Source organism: Dermacentor silvarum, chromosome 11, assembly GCF_013339745.2.
Source record: "Dermacentor silvarum isolate Dsil-2018 chromosome 11, BIME_Dsil_1.4, whole genome shotgun sequence".
Classification (NCBI taxonomy): Eukaryota; Metazoa; Arthropoda; class Arachnida; order Ixodida; family Ixodidae; genus Dermacentor; species Dermacentor silvarum.
This window is the reverse complement of record NC_051164.1, coordinates 36,884,217-36,888,872: the sequence shown is the minus strand read 5'-3', so window position 1 is coordinate 36,888,872 and position 4,656 is coordinate 36,884,217.

The window sequence follows — 4,656 nt, the reverse complement described above, 5'->3', positions numbered from 1 at the left end:
TCCTTCAGTATTACGTCACTGCTGTACCGCTACTGATACCATATACAATTAGAGACACTATTTACTGTAGGAAAACTCGATGATTTAGCCATCATGACAATCAGGGTTAGAATATAGATTTGTCTGATCATCGTGCTTGCTGCTTCGGACGTTCTTGTGAGATCGTTTATCACGCTTTATCTGCTTTCATTGGCATAAAATTTGAAGCCGCCTGTTTCTTTTTTAATTACAGAAAGCAATAAGGCTCTGCGAACAGACATAATTGCTGCTAAATGCAGCGGTTCCGCTTGTCCACGTGTCCGCATGGCGTGATGGTTTGAATGTCGGGCTTCTGTGCTCTGCTAGAAGTCCTGTGTTCCCAGTGTTTTATTGACAATGACAAAATTGAAGCCGTTCGTTTAAAGCCAGGAAGACGAAGTTTAGGCTAATCCATGCACTAACCACCATTACCGTACTGGCTGAAGCACCCTGCTTGCAGACACTATAGCGCCACAGTTCCCTCTAGTAATTATATGAAACTGATAACACCTACCACTTAATGTGCATGCGTGGCAAACACGAGGCAATCTCAGCGGGAGGCATCGGCGGTAGTAGAAACGGCAACGGTGTATAGAACGGTGGCGATATTCTGCAATACGCACGGCGTCCGATATGGAAGCCACCCGATCTGAGCCGATGTAAAAATACTACAAGTTCTTTGTCACTCTTTTTTAAGGTCTCGCGCCAGCGACGTGGTGCCATCGTCCCAGTGCACTGCCAAGCCCGCGCCAGACCCCAACGCCGACATCTTGTTGCAAATGCTATCCAATATGGGATTGTCCCCTGCGATGTGCCTGTCACAAGACGCCGTGTCACCAGTGTCACCCGTGTCACCCGTGTCACCCGTGTCACCCGTGTCACCCGCGTCACCTGCGTCACCCATGACATCTGCAGCAGACAAAGAGCGTCCCACTCACTCCAACGGAAACTCCATCGCAATCCGTTAAGTGTCGTTCCTATTTATACGCAGACGCGTTTGCTTTCGCAGTGGAAAAATTATAGTGATCTAGCTAACTGCTATTTATCCACGTTTATACAGTAACATAGCATCGGAGAGCAGCCGCGCAACTAGTGACATCTCTTGATGCTGAGTTTCACCTGAGCGCGTTAGGAACGCTAGAGTGTTGCATGGGCGTCCTCACCAAAAAGTGAATGTCGCTCTACTAAGGGGATCTGGTCACTTAAATTTTAAGGGTTTTATCTGTGGTCATGTCGAACTCATCATCTTAAGATGGCCCCGGCAATCCACCGCGTCTATAGCATTCTACAAGCGGTAAGAGCTCGCGGAGACACACATATTGACCGTATTCGCGGCAATCCCGTGAGATCTGCCATGTTTGATCACGTGGTGACGCGTCCATTGCTTGCATCAGCTGCCTCCGTTGCCTCAGTATTTACAATGCTTGTACACGGAGCCCGTTACTGCTCCGGAAATCTGTTTCGAGAGATATCGTAGACGCTGACTAGGTGGACGACAGGAAGCGTTAGCCACAGCTACTGATGGCATGCAAAAGCAATTTCGGTGCTCATTAAGCTTTGTCTAAACGGCGCGAGCAGCATACGGTGCTTGTTCTAAAAGCGAGGCTAAAATGTATTCCAAGCTATTCAGACTTCTCGGTTTTGAATTGGATCAGGAGCAGTGTGTTTTGCTCTTCGTTTTTAATATAGCAAATACTTTGAAGCAGCTGCTTATCACGTTTCTCACTCAGTGAAGTTCGTCGGTTCGGTCATCATCTGATTATTTTCTGCCTAATCACTCGAGAGTGTGCTCAGTTGCAATATATTTGTTCTTGCTGCGCACAAGGTTTGGAATGTAGCTGTTCTGTTCTTTGTAATAGCTTGTAACAAAGATGTATTATCTCTAGTAACTCGCTTGCTCCTATGGACCGTCACGAAACATTCAGCTTCGATCCTTCATGTGCTGTCAGTGTAGTCGCTTTCACCCATGCTTTCGCGCATATCTACAAGTATGTGCACATTCCCGTAAGAAGCGAGTAGGTCTGAATCTGCAACCACGTGCACGTCGCTCATGTAAAAGGCACAGTCACCACGGCCTGAAAACAAGTATGGTGGGCATACATGTTTCGGGCTGTTTGAATTTAAAGGAATTACGAATTATCAGATTTTTATTTGTCGCAGTTGCACCGCATCACATATTCAATCAATCAATCGCAATAAACGGGTGAGTGTCTTCAACGCTTCCGTTCTGTAAAATCGAGTGCGCTGTTCGGGAAGCTAAGTTACGATGTCAACCGTTTCAATTATAATGAACACTCCCCTGAATTTCGATGCTTATTCGCCTAAACAGGAACCCTCTTGACGAAGTCACGCAGTCCCGGAAGCACCGGCGCCTCGACGTCGAAACATCAGGCCGAGAAGGAAGACGCGGAGGCGCTCAAAAAGCTCAACGAATTCGTGAGTTTTTAGAGTTAAAGTGTTTCAGTGTTGAAGTGTTATAAAATGATCATGCGATAGCATTCTTCTCCACGTGAAAATATGCCACAATGAACACTTTGAAGTAAAAGACCAAAGTCGGTGTGATCAGAGGATGTCAGTCTGATACGCTGATACAGAGATCTCGGGCAGAAGTGTCTGAGACCTGATATCCCCTTCTTTGAAGATATACCCCCGAACAACGACAGTCGACACCGACGCACGCTGCGCTCCATGTGCGAGTTTAAACATGACGCGGGCATCCATCGTCGTATGTGAACCCTTTCCATGAACCCCACCCCCTTTAGGCCGATGAGTCGTCACGTATTTATTGAAGTTGTTCCACTCGTTCAAGTAGCTCTCATCGTGAAAGCAACTCCAAATAAATCTGTGTTCATGGCTCCGGAAAGTAAAAATGGCTCATCTTGGACGTACTTTGCGTGGTGCTAATAATGCATTCATTCACATAGACGGAACGTGTAGTGCTCGTGTCCGCATCGACGGAATTCGCCACCACATTGAGTTTATCGTCCTTCCAACGTGTATCCATGAACTTATACTGGGATGGGACTTCCTACATTCGGCTTCAGCCATCATTTCATGTAGAGAGGAAGTTGTCCATATCACGGATACAGCGCCTGCACCTGCTACGGACTCTTCACCTTCATGCGTGAACTTGGCCAGCGCAGTAGGCTCCGTCCGGCGTTCTGGTCACGGAGACGTTGCAGCCGTAACATCGAGTCAGATCGCCGACGGAGACGCTCTAGTCGCCCCTTCTACGCGCTGTACTTCTCATGGAATTCTCATTGCCGCCTGTCTCGTCCGGTTTTCACGTGGCCGCGCCCTTCTGTCTGCTTGCAACACGACCCCAGATCGGGTGCTGCTGCCCAAAGGAATGAGTGTGGCAGCCGTCGCCGACACTAAACCTATCTCTATAGTCACGCTTTGCCCTTCTTCATCGCCAGCACCAACCTCAGGTTTGGATGATTCTTCCCTTCACCCAGCCGTTCTTGGTTCTCACTTACCAGCCGCGCAGTCCGAAGCCTTACTGGTGGTCTTGGCGAAGCACAAAGCCTGTTTCAATAGGTGTTCCCCTGTGTTGAGCCAAACTTCTGTGGCTACACACCGCATCGAAACCGATGGTTAAGCTATAATACGATGACGCCCCTATCGTTTATCGCCGTCCGAACGAAAGGTCATTAAACAACATGTTGCTGACATGCTTGCGCGGAAGAAAATGCGACCTTCATCGAGCTCCTGGGCTTCTCCCGGGGTTCTGGTAAAGAAAAAAAAAAAAAGATGGTTCCGCTCGCTTTTGCGTTGATTATAGAGCGCGCAATAAGAGCACACGTAAGGACGTTTATCCAATATCTCGAATTTCCGATGCTTTGGACACACTACAAGGGCGGAGTATTTTTCCAGCCTTGATCTTCGATCAGGACATTGGCAAATTCCGATGAGCGAGACTGACAAAGAAAAGACCACATTCGCTAGCTACACCAGACGGACTTTATGAATTTAACGTCATGCCTTTTGGACTTTGTAACGCTCCCGCAACATTTGAGCGCATGATAGATAACGTACTTCGTGCACTCAAATGTAAGACCTTGTTCTGTTAGCTGGACGATATTGTCATCTTTTCGTCAAGCTTCAGCAAACATCTACATCGATTAGACGAAGTTCTCAAGTGCCTTGCAAATTCTGGACTCCAGATCAATAAAAAATGCAAATTTGCAAGCAGAACAATAAAAGTATTAGGCTACGTCGTCTCAAAAGATGGCCTCCAGCCGGACCCTGAAAAGATCAGTGCGGTTCTCCAGCTTCCTCGCCCCCAACAGCAAAAGGATCTACGTAGTTTCCTCGGCTTGGCGTCATATGTTCGGCGATTTATGCGCAACTTCTGTGCAATCGCAGCTCCTCTACACAAGCTACTGGTTACCGGTGCCTCTTTCACAAGGACTAACGACTGCGGGTCGGCTTTTCAAGCTCTTAAGCAGCATCTTACTTTCGGAGCAGTGCTTCGCCACTTTGATTATCGAGCCCCCGCCATACTCTATAGTGACGCAAGCGCACCAGGTATTGGCGCAGTACTTGTGCAACGTAATGCAGCCTTGAAAGAGCAAGTCATAGCATATGCCAGTCGAACACTTTCTCCAGCTGAGCGGAACTACACCATTACAGAGC